The sequence below is a fragment of the Lontra canadensis genome, unplaced genomic scaffold, assembly GCF_010015895.1.
Source record: "Lontra canadensis isolate GAN:19392208 unplaced genomic scaffold, GSC_riverotter_1.0 scaffold8, whole genome shotgun sequence".
Lineage (NCBI taxonomy): Eukaryota > Metazoa > Chordata > Mammalia > Carnivora > Mustelidae > Lontra > Lontra canadensis.
Genome location: NW_022631002.1, coordinates 1,516,612 through 1,528,644, shown reverse-complemented (window position 1 = coordinate 1,528,644; position 12,033 = coordinate 1,516,612).

Below are 12,033 nucleotides of genomic sequence, written 5' to 3'. Positions count from 1 at the left end.
CGAGACGGGCGCCCGGCGGTGCCTGGTCTCCCTGTCCGCTCCGTCTGGCACTTACCTTGTGGGGTCTGCGGCCTCCCCAACACAAAACCGCATTCACTGACTCAGACCGTGACTGCTCAGTGCTTTTTCTGGAAAGGGTTCAAAGTTGCCGTCCCAAATCATTGCAGGTCTCCCAGGCTGTGCCGTAGGGGGTCAGCGGGCTGGGTGGTTTACACCGGGGCGGGCACGCCGAGGAGGGTACGGCGGGCTGGGGGAGCAGCTCCTGAGAGTGGGACGGCACCTCTGTGTCCCCTGCCTCCAACTACCGCCAAGGGGTATGGTCCGTTCTCCCGTAGACGGAAATGTCTGGAATCCCGGAAAGAGAGAAGAGAAGGAAGATCACGTTTAAGGGACGCCAGAAACAGAACGGATCCTAGGCAGAAGCAAAAATAAAATCACACCTGAACCCCCACGCAGCGTTCAGGGCAAGGCTAATTCTGAAAGCGGGTGGAGAGAGAGGACAAGCCCCGTGCGGGGGAGGGACCAGGGCAGAAGCACGGCCAATTTCTCCGCAACCTCTGAAGTCAGGAGCATCGGCCTGTGCCATCAGGGCTCCGAGACAAGCACCGTTGCAGCTCCTGCTTGAATGCTGAGGAAAACTGGGTGTTGTTTGGGAATATTTGGGACACTTAGAGTCCGACCCAGCATTTCCATCCTGTGTGCAAGGTGTACACGCGACGACACTGAAAGCACGTGTCCACGCATAAACTTGTACACAAGCGGGCACCGTGGCGTTATTTGTATTAGCCCCAAAGTGGAAACAACCAGGTCTGTCCGCAGATGAACAGTAAGCGAGATGGGATCTTGCCATCTACACGTGGAATATTACTCTGCCACGAAAAGGAGTGAACTTCCAACACCGGCATCGTGCCGACCGGGAGGGGCTGTATGTCCTACAGTCCCGTTTCCAGGAAGTGCTCGGAACAGGCCAGTCCGCAGCGGAAGCGAGGAGAAGCGGGGAGCGACAGCTCTTGGGGCAGGCTTTCATGTGAGGAGGCCAGAATGTTCTGGAATTAAATGATGACATTGGCCCAGCTCTGTAAACACACTGAAAGTCGCTGAAGTAGACACTTCTTATGAGGGCGAGTTTTTCAGCATGTGACTTGACGTTACTAAAAATAAAGGATGACACTTCAAAAATATTTTACGGACAAAACGGGGTGTCACCTGCAGATGATTCCTCCTACAAAGGAAGTTGCAAGGAATTTCCTTCAAGAACAGGAGTTCAGACCCGGGAAGAGGTTTTGAGGGAAGAAGAATGGGTGAACAAATGAAATAAGTATGTCTAAGGGCTGGGTTTAAAACTGTCCATGTTGAAATTTTCAAGTATAATATTTTCAAATATGATAATACACTAATAAGACACTGGAAAAAATGACTTCGTCTGTTCAGACCAGCAGGAAGGAGCTAAATCGTTTCAAAGCCCCTTTTGATTGCCCTGGAGAAAAGGGATTGAGATAGTGCCCAATGTCAAGACCTGGGGTTTACTATCCTTGACAAGCGTTTAAGAAATGCAGTAAGTGGAAATGGTTAAGGTGGCGGACGTGTGACCAAGGAGCTGGGTCTCGCTGGCATGCAGAAGGCCACGTCCAGCAGCCACGGAGTAAAGTCTTCCCATGTGCTCTCCGGAACATTTTCAAGGTTGGCCTCATGCCTGATCGTAAAGGAGGTCCCCACACACATCAGAGGACCGAGATCCTACAGACCGTGCTCTTTAACCAAGTGGGACGAAGTTAAAAGCTAATGAGAAAAAATGAGTACGTTTGCAAATGTTTGCAGATTAAGTAGTGTCCTTTTAAAATAACCCATGGGTCAAGTAAAATATCAAAATGGAAAGGTGGCTTTACCAGTTAAATGTGACAGATCAAAGTATCAAAACTCGTGGAATACATTGGACGTTGTGCTTGGAAAATACTTGTTTCCTTTGGATATAGTCCCAGAAGTGGGACTCATGGGTCTTTTGATATTTAATTTTTAATTTTTTGAGGATCCTCCATATTTTCCTTGGTGGCTGCACCAGTTTGGAATCCCACCAGCAGTGCACAAGGGCTCCCTTTTTTTCCATGTCCTCAAACCAAGAGTCAGACGCTTAACCGGCTGAGCCCCCCGGGCACCTTTCATTGTGGTTTCAATTTGATTTCTGCCGTATGATACCCAGGATAGGAAACCGCATAAATCCTAAGAGTTCTCATCCCAAGAAGAAATTCTGCCCCTTTTTCCTTCTTCCCTTTCATTTTCTTACATTTACATAAGAAGGTGGGTGTTCGCTGAACCTGCTGTGGTAATTCTTCCACAATGTGTAAATCAAGCCATCATGCTCTCTGCCTTATACAGTAATGTATATTGGTTATTTTTTAGTAAAACTGGAAAAAAGAAGAGTGGGCATCTTTGTCTTGTTCCTGATTTTAGAGAATAAGCTTTTACCCTTTCACTGTTGAGGTGATATTAGCTATGGGCTTCTCACATACAGTCTTTATTAAGCTGAAGTAGGTCTCTTCTGTACCCTATTTGTTGAGACTTTTTATCATGAGAGGATGTTGTAGTTTGCCAGATGCTTTTTTGGCGCCTATAGGGATGATCCTATGATTTTTATTCTACACTTTATTAACATGGTAGATCATGCTTATTGATCTGTGTGTATTGAATCATCTTCACGTCCCTTGGGTCCTCACACTTGATCATGGTGTATGGTTTGCTGGTCTTCCATCGAGAATTTTCACATCTACGGTCATCTGGGATATCAGCTGGCAGTTTTCCTCTCTGGTGGTGTCTTCATCTGGCTTTGATATCAGGGTAATACTGGCCTTGTAAAATGAGTTTGGGAGTGTCCTCTCAAGTTTTTTGGAAGAGCTTGAGAAGGATTGGCATTAATTCTTCAAGTGTTTGGAAGAATTCATCAGTGAAGCCATCTGGCTTGGGCTTCTCTGCGTTGGAGGTTCTGATGACTGTTTAATGTCCTTGTTACTGGTCTGTTCACATTTTATTTCTTCGTGATTTCATGGGGTAGGTTGTGTTTTCTAGGAACTTGTTCCTTCTAGGTTGTCTAGTTGGTTGGCACATGAATGCTCACAGTAATCGCATAGGATCCTTCTGCATTTCTGTGGTGTCAGTAGTAATGTCTCCTCTTTCATTTCCCATTATATTTGAGTCTCTCCTCAGTCTGGCTAAAGATTTGTCAATTTTGCTTATCTTTTCAAAAAACAGCACTCCCCACTGTGTATATACATTTGTTGTTGCCGTATCCCTTCAGTGTATTGGTGAATTAATCCCTTTACCATTATACATTGACCTTCTTTGTCTCATTACAGTTTTTGACTTAAGATCTATTTTTTTTTTAATGTAAGTGTAGCAGCCCCTGTTGGGTTTTGTTTTCCATTGGCCTGGAATATCTTTTCTACCCATTCACTTGGAGTCTCTGTGTGTCCTTAAAGCTGAAAGGGGGTCTCTTTCTAGACAGCTTGTGGTTGAGTCTTGGTTTTGATCCATTCAACTCCTCTGTGCCTTTTGATTGGATAATTTAATCCATTTATATTTAAAGTAATTAGAATTACTAATGCTTCTCTTAATTGTTTCCTTCCTGTTTTGTAGTTCTCTTGTCCCTGTGTTCTTCCCTCCATCCAATGATGGTTGTCTGAGGTGATGCTCTTTGATGCCATTTCCTTTGTAAGGTTTTGCTTTGCTGTTACCATGAAGCTAACTTAACATCTTTTTAAAGTTGATAACAACTTCAGTCACATGAAAAACTACTTTTTACCCTTGCCCCATTTTATGCTTTTGATGTCACAGTTTATATCTTTTTACATTGTGTATTTATTGACGAATTATTATGTTTTTTTTTTTTTAAGTTTTTATTTTTCAAGTAAACTACACCCAGCATGAGGCTTGAACTCATCCACCCTGAGAGCAAGAGTCCTGTGCTCTTCAAACTGAGCCAGCTGGGTGGCACCCCCGGACAGTTATTTTTAATGTTTCTCTCCTTTACCTTTGGTGCTAGAGTCAGTGATGAGCACGTCAGCACATGTGGCGGGGTGTTCTGAGTTCGTGCCCTCACCTGCCTCGGTGTGTCCTGTATTTCTGTCTGTCTTGTGTTACTAATTAGCGTCTGCCCGTCTCCACCTGCAGAACTCCTTTCAGCACCTCTCCTAAGGCAGGCTCGTGGTAATGACCTCCCTCCGCTTGAGTTCGTCCTGGAATGACTTTCTGTCCTTCGTTTCTGGTGGACACCTCTGCTGGCCGTTCTGGTTGGCAGCTTTTTCCTTTCAGCGCTCTGCGTGTATCCCCCTCTAGCCTCTGGCCCACATCGCTTCTGCGGAGAACTCCACCGAGAGCCCGTGTGGGTTCCCTGGTACACGAGTTGTTGGCTCATGGCTGCTTGCAAAGCTTATCTTCCCTGTGGTTTTAGAGTTTTATTATAATCTGTCCTGGAGAAGATAATTGGGGTTGGGGTCTGGGGGGCCGTCGTGGAGCTTTGTGAACTGGTATTCCTTGAACTCAGGTCCTGGCACCCGTCTGCCTCTCTCGTCTTGGGAGTCCAGCCATGTGCTCATGGCTTCTCCGGAAGTTCTCCTGGAGCTCCCGTTGGGGTTTCTTCCCCTTGCCTTGTTCTCTGTGCTGGGTGAGTCTGGGGACGTGTCTCCTGGCCCCGTCACTGCCCCTTCTGCCGGACCCGTCTGACCGTGAAGCTCTCTGCCGAGGGCTCGTCTCACTGTATTCTTCAAGGTCAGGGTTTCTGATTTTAGAAAAATGTTCTCTCTCTTTGCGAACTTCTTCATCCTGTAGTTTGTGTGTTTCCCGAATTCCATTTAATCGTGTGTGTTCTCTTACTGTCACTGAATTTCTTTGAGAAGGTCATTCTGCCTTCTCTCCAGACTCTCTATGGCCCTTCCTTTTTTAGGGTCAGTTGTTCTGTCGGTTTTCTTTGGAGATGTCATGTCTCCATTGCTGTGACCCTTATGGCCTTCTGTTGGCGTCTGGACTCCAGTCTGCATGGACAGGCGCTGGCAGGGATGCCTTTCACAGTCTGCCTGTCCAGAAACCTGGGTGAGCCGTCTGGCCGTGTGCTGGGGGCTTGTTGCTGGAGTCCTTGGGCAGGTGGCCTGGTGCCCGCGTCTGCAGGGTTGAGTCTGGACCCTGTGTTCCCTGCGGGCCAGCACTGGAGTCTCTGGGCCACTCAGGCGCGTACCTGAGCCCCCCACCCCTGCCCATGCGGAACGTGTCTGTCTCGGTGCAAAACTGTCTTTCCTTGGCTCTCCACCACCAGGGCGCTGGGATCCCCACCCGCACTCCTCAGCCGTTGGAAGGCATCCTCCTGTGGCATAGGCGTTCAGACTGACTTTCCAGGAGGGGACGAGCGCCAGAAGCCGTTGTGCTGCCCTCTTGCTGACGCGGCTCTCACTAGCTCCCATCTTCACGAAGCCTCCCTGAACTTACAGCGCTCTTGCAGGAGAACTCCAGGCACAGACGACTTCACTGCTCAGTGCTCAGGCGCGTTCGGGGAAGAGCAGCGTGTTGTAGGCCCTCCCCGGAGCGGCCGCGACAACGAGGAAGCCTCCTGTCCGTCTTGTTTCACGAGGCAGCATGACCTTGACGCCCAGACCTGACAAGGGTGTTTCAGAGAAAGCAAGGAGGGAGAGCGAGCGTGACTGAGCAGGCTCCCTTGAAAATCCCAAACAATCCGAAATAGCACGAGCCGGGCTTGGTAGTGTTGAGTGGTGAGAGAGGACGAGCAGGTCGGGTCGGGCTCAGGAGTGCAGGCGTGTGTCCGAAAAGCCAGTATAACTCACATTCATGAAGAGATAAACTGTGTGGTCTTGACAAACAGAAAAATCATTTGTACAGTTCAACACCCTTTTGTGAGTAAGGGGCTCTTTTAGCAAACTAGGGGCAGAAAGGAACCTCCTTAGTCAACCGAGAGCTCGGACAAGCACCCTGCCTCGTGGGGCGGCATCGGCCGCTCTGTCCCCGAGGCCGCTCCAGCCCGAGGTGGAGATAGGCCTGTGGCCATCTTGGCACGTCTGCTGTCCTCACGCCAGAGCCTGGCCAGAAAAGGAGATTTAAAGATGTACACCTTGAAAATCCAGAAAGGAAACTGTCGTTATTTGCAGAGAAACGGTTACACATGAAGAAAATCAAGAGAAATCCACAAGCAAGCTATCAGAAGCAGTGAGTAGAGTTTGCAAGGTTGCTGGTCACATGCTCACCGTGCGAGACCGGATTCTAATTACCAGGAAAAATCAGTATGGAGTAGCACAGCCTTTCAGACACTAGAGTTACGTAGCGATTAACAGACGGTTCCTGGGACAGAGAGCTATGGCGCGCTGTCAATGGACACCCAAGAAATGGAGGCGTCCGGCACGTGGGCGGGCCGGAAGCTTCGGAGGGTCCGTCCTTTACTGGATGGGTATCCCGTGCGCTGCGGCTGAAATCCCTGCAGGGAGTTTTGGTGGAAGTCGACAAGCTTGTTCCAGAACATATTTGGAAATGCAAAGGGCCAAGAACAGCAGAGACTGTCTTGAAGACCTTGAACAATTTTGGAGGACACTGTGGACGCAGGGCCTCGGGGGATGGGACGCCCGCAGGTGGACCCGCTCGTGCGGGGAGTCTCGTCGAGCCATGGACGGTGCAGCGCAGGGAGGAAGGCGCTGTGGTCTGTGGTGGTCCTGGGTTGGTTAGATACGCCCAGGGGAGCAACTGTGAACCCTGTCCACGACTTGTCCCAAACTCAGCGGGGCAGCACGTGCAGGAGACACCACAAAACTCCTGGGAGGAGTTCTCGCCATGAGCTCGGCGTTCCAGAGGTTTCTCAGCTGGATACGGAAGTACGAGTGGAAGGAGACGCCCGGTGGTGGAGGCTCCGGTTCACGAAGGGGCAGGAGGGCAGAGCAGGGTAGGCATTCGCCATCCTTTCGGCCGCAGACAGGTCCCCAGCATCAGTGAGGTGGTGAGGCTCCCTAGTTCCCGTAAGGTAAACACTCAGCGTCATGTTTAAATGGACCAGAGGGGTCGGGGAGGGAAGCCGTTCTGATCATTTCTAGAAACGAGGGTTGGAAATGTCATCCTCACTGACGGATTACGTAACAAGTAACGAGTACTGGTCCCGGGAGCCCACGGACAGGCACGTGACCAGCGAAGACCTACAGATGGCCCGTGAACATCTGGACGGGTGATCCTCTCACCGGGCAGATCCACGCCGCCGCGAGATGCCGCAGCCGGGAAGTTGTACAACACGCTCGGTGTGCAGGGTGTGAGCTGCCGTGTGTGCAGGCGGGAGTCCGTGCGTGCCTCGCACCCAAGCCAGCACACGCACCCCAGCGGCCCAGCAGCCCGTGTGAGCCCCGCCCAGGCAGGATGGTGACTGCAGAGACCAGGCCACCTTGTGCCACGGGAACAAGGGAGTGGCTGCCTCTGCAGTGAGGCCAGCGGTCCACGCGTGTGGTGTGGGAAGGAGGAGGACACCTGCGACCCCGCTGATGCTGTTCCAAGACCAGGCAGGATGGCCACTGGTGTTAGCAGCCCCCAGCGGGGCAGAGGCCCTAGTGACCCTGAAGCCTGGCATCACAGGTGCGGCGCTACGTGCTTTTCTCTGTCACCCTCCAGTTTAAAAGGTTGTGCTTTTTTTTAATTTTGAAGATTTTATTCATTTGTTAATGAGCGAGAGAGAGAGAGAGAGACCCCAGGTGGAGGGGAGCAGGGGAAGAAACCGCAGGCTCCTCGCCGAGCAGGGAGGCCAATGCGGGACTCGGTCCCAGGACGCCAGGATTATGACCTAAGCCGAAGGCAGACACTTCACCGACCAAGCCACCCAGGCATCCCTAAGAGGTTGTCTTTAAACAAAACAAAAAACGGAATTTTGCCACCAGTAGACCCACACTGAAAGGAGTTTCAAAGACTGTCCTCTGGGCAAAGGGAGAGTGAGCCCGGCCGGAGGATCCTGAGGTACGGGGGTCGCGCGGATATGTGGGTGGTCCCAGAAACTGGGCTTGGACAGCCGCGGGGTGAGCGTGTCGTGGAGGAGGGGTCAAGGCGCGCGGGAGACTCTGCCGTTTGTGGGCTGGGGTCTCGCAAGCTGTGGTTCCTTATCCACGGCCGGCCTAGAAACCCTGTAGAGCGTCCAAATGAGCAGTGGGGTGGGGGGTCGCGACCCGAAGAGCCCCGGTCTGTGCAGAAGAGGGGAGGGAAGCGGGGGGTGAGCCGACGTGAGCATGCGGCGAGTGTGCGGGGAGCTCCGGGGGGGAGGCCTCCCTGACCGCGGTCCAGGCACGAGTGCTCTTGGGCTGCGGGGCCCCTGGGACGGCCGTGATCCAGCACCCGCAGCTGAGCCGCCACCCCGTGTTCAGGAGGGAGGGCCCCGCAGACCCCTCACAGGGGTGGGGACCCCGAGGGCTGTTTAGGTCATGAGCACAGCCTGGTGTGACCTTAGAATAAGAGAAAATGGCAGCTCCTCAGCAGAGGCAGAAACAGCCTTTGATAAACGTCATCCCTCCGGAATGTTGGGAAAGGAGAAGACATTCTGGAAACAAGGAACCTCCGTGACTTGGTCAGGGGCTTCCACAAACACAGGACAGCTCACGACCTGCTGCACACGTCCCCAGGACGGCCCGGGTTCCCGTCACCACCTGGGGACAGGTAGTGGGAAGGGGGAGACACATCGCAAGGATGCAACTGTGTTCTAGAACGTTCCAAATAATTTCCGAAGGTAAGATCTAAAATAATTGCCAAGGGTAAGTTGTTGGAGCCGTTAAGAGACCTCAGCAGTGTTTGGGGTATCAAAGTCGACGCACGAAACGCTGCATTTCTGTAGACCGGCAGCAAGCACTTACCGAAACGCTGACAAGCCGTCACCTGTCTAGGCTCACGGTGTCTTACGGCCTCTGAAATACCGGCTTCTGAACCCAATTCAAGACACACGCGGTGTTCTCAGGGGAGGCCTGTCCCGCATCAGCGGGGTACTGTGCCATTGGTCCCCGGCCCGTCCTTCTTCTGTGCCGTTGGCCCCCCCCTTAAATCCTGACCCCGCGGGGCAGGGGGACCTGTGCACGCCACGTCGGGACCGCCCCCCAACCCGGACTCTGTGAGCCGGCCCTGCCTTGGCTCCCCTGGGCGCCCTCTACTGCCGCCTGCATCCGCTTCCTATCACTCGCCTTGGCAAAACCCCGAACTTGGAAAACGTGAATTTTTGCCTGCCCCCGCAGCTGCGCCTGGTGAGCTGGGCGAGAGGCCCCCGGCTGCGTGGTGGCACGTTCCCTGGGAGACCCGCCCTCCCCGGTGGACGCTTCATTGTGCCTGGTGCTTCCATCCTTCCTCCGCCCGTGGCCACCGGCCTGCTGCGTCTCCCCGTCTTCACCCCCTCGGAATGCTCCCTGACGTCATCTGCGAAGCCGTCAGGAGGGAGGTTCTGCCTTGCCGCCCCCTGACTCTGCCTCCCGCCGTTGCCGTGAAGGAACCACCATGCACCCTGGTAAGGCCAGCCCCCCTGGCCCCCTCCCGTTCCCCGCGCACCGACAGGCCCTGGGGAGACGGACGGGGGTGAGCTCTGGGTGCTCATGGGCCGAGGCAGTGGACACAGGAATATGTGGGATCTGTGGGCCTCGTGTGGGCGAGGGTGGGCGGCAGCCAGCAAGGTGGGGAGGGCAGCGTGGCCTGGGGCCGCGGCCGATTTCCTGCTCTGGTCCCTGGGATGGAGCCAGGCCTTCCCGCATCTCACCCCCACAGTGGTCAGACGGACGGCGGGTTTTGTCTGAGGCCATCAGAGTCCAACAGCAAAGCCACTATGGACGTTCACAACTCGGCCACCAGCGCTGACTGAGGCCAGTGTTACCCGAGAAGGAGGAGGACACCTTCAGAGAAGGCCAAGCTTGCCTGCACAGTGGGGACAGCCCCGTCCTGGTCTTGTGCCACGGCACCCTGGAAGGGGGAGGGCGACAAGCCCTGCATAAGGAGTGGCCTCTCCCTTGGCGGTGGCCCTGGAGAACCGGAGCTCGGGGCGCGTTGTCCTTCCGGCAGAGTGCACGGTGCTGTCTGCTCCTGGGTGGTGGTCCCCAGGGCACGGCTTCCTGCTTAACGTGGCGCGAGAGGTACAGGCTGGAGGTGGCGGCAGGAGAGGACAGAGGCCAGGTGCATATTTCCTGTCTCCCACACCCCATCCCAGCATTCGTCCTGCTGGGGGCCCTGGGTTCTGCTCCCCGCTCCCTGCCCTCGCTGGCCCTGGGCTTGGGGACCATCCACACCTCCTGATTGAGGAGATGTGCATTTGACCTTGAATTCGAGTCCCAACCCCGAGGCTCCATTGTGCTCGTCCCCCACGATCCCTGCGTGGACCTCCCTCCGGTGACCCCGCTCTGTCTCTTCTGCCCGGGGCAAATGGGCTTTTCCGGAGCTCCAGACCCCGCGGATGAAGCTCGGGGCGGAGGTCCCAGCCAGGCACAGATCGGAGCAAACCAGAAACCCACGCGTGTTTGTGGACCGCATGGGGTGTGGGGCTTTGCCCCAAATTGTCATCTGCTCTGTTGACGAAGCCTCAGAGCGGGGCTCTGCCTGCGTGGTCTCCCGGAAGCCCGCCTGTGGCCCCGGGAGCCAGGGCCGAGTTAGTCGCCTCGTGCGCCCAAGCACCTTAGCATCTCGGCCTCCCGCCGGCTCTGCGCCCTCCCAGTGTGAGCCCGCCAGTGGGTCCCGCTCTCCCGGCTCCCCGGAGGGGTCTGCGCGCGGTCTGGTCTCAGCGTGCCCGGAGGGCGTATGGCTCGGTGGGAGCGCTGCCGGCTTGGTCCTCCCTGAGGACGTTTTCCCTCTCCCACCCCCCCACGAAGATGCTGGGAACTTCTGAGGCTGGTGCCCACCCTGGGTGGGGTGGACTCGGCTCAGACACCCCTGCCCCCCACATTTTCACTTTCAGAAGGGCCTGTCCCCACGTCCCCAAGGCACATCCATTTGAAGTCACTGGTGAGTGACCCTGGTCTGGATTCTGTTTTCTGGACTGCGCTGGGCAGAGGGTGGAAACGCCCAGCGCAAGGAGCTGGAGGGAACTTTCTTCCACTGCATCCTTGGTGGCCACCCCATGGGCTTGCTTCCGCCAGGACTGTGCTCCCATGGCTGTGCTCCCTTGGTGGCCGTGCTCCCGTGGCCGTAAGCGTCCGTGAGGTCGGCCTCGTGAGGTTTCCTAAGTGCATCGGCTGTGGCCGCCGTCAGTGCACGCCCCCACCCTGCCGCTACTGGTGCTGGCGCTGCGGCGATGCCCACACGTCCAGCCGACGGTCAGCGTTTGGGTCTGGAAGGGGCGTATGTGCCTTGCTGTCTCTTCTAGTGGAATCACGCTGCTGCTTGCTGTCCTGGGTGTGGATGCAGTGCCCAGGGAGGTTCTGGCTGCCCCAGGGCTCAGGCCCCCAGGGACAGGCAGTGACCCCGCTGGCACCGAGCCGCCAGGCAGAGCGGGAGCGATGAGCACTCACCACCGAGGCCTGTCTAGGATCCCGGACGTGGTGATTGCTCTTCTTGAACAGGCCCCACAAAAACCGGGTTTGCCCGTCACCTCGTCCGCAGCTCCCAGATTTCTTGGACCAAGCGGAAAGGGCTCCAGTCACAGGCCCAGAATGTGGGTGGTGGGTCTGATTTTCAGCTCATTTCCTGTGCCCTGTCCCTTGGACCCTCGCAGTTACCACCTGTCCCTAATAAGCCATCCCAAGGTCTGCACACAGCCTGGGCTGAGCTGAAACCCCCAGAGCTGGGGGTGTTTCCTCGTGGGGGACAGACACCGGCCTCTCTCCTGGGCAGGAGCCTGCTTCCCTCTGGGCCCTGCCTGTCACGGGAAGGGGACCAAGGAGACCCTCTCCAGACCCCTGCCCACAGGCCTGATCTGGTTTAAACGTCCCTTCAGGCCACTCTGTTCGACTGTGTCCCGCCTAGCCCTCCTCAGGGCAGCCCGGCTGTCAGGACGAGGGGAGCTGTGGGTCCCGGGCCCTCACCCCTGGCTGCCAGCTCTGTTCCCTGCAGGGACCTCCGGGT